Below are 241 nucleotides of genomic sequence, written 5' to 3'. Positions count from 1 at the left end.
CTTACTAGTTTCTTTTTTGAATCACACAACTATAAAATCAAAAAAAAAAACCCGAGTATACAAAAAAGGTATACAAATCCAATCAACCATGTTAGTAACTTGTACTGAACCCTTTTCTAAACTGTTAGACGAAATAATTATTTTACTAGTTTTTACTTTTTTAAGATTATGCACATGAATAAAAATCTTATAGAACCGAACAGAAAAAATAAATTGAACAAACCCCTTCCTGTACCACTGA

This window comes from Mytilus californianus, unplaced genomic scaffold (assembly GCF_021869535.1).
Source record: "Mytilus californianus isolate M0D057914Y unplaced genomic scaffold, xbMytCali1.0.p SCAF_12, whole genome shotgun sequence".
Taxonomy (NCBI): domain Eukaryota; kingdom Metazoa; phylum Mollusca; class Bivalvia; order Mytilida; family Mytilidae; genus Mytilus; species Mytilus californianus.
The sequence above is the reverse complement of the archived record's forward strand: the minus strand, read 5'-3'. Positions refer to the sequence as shown.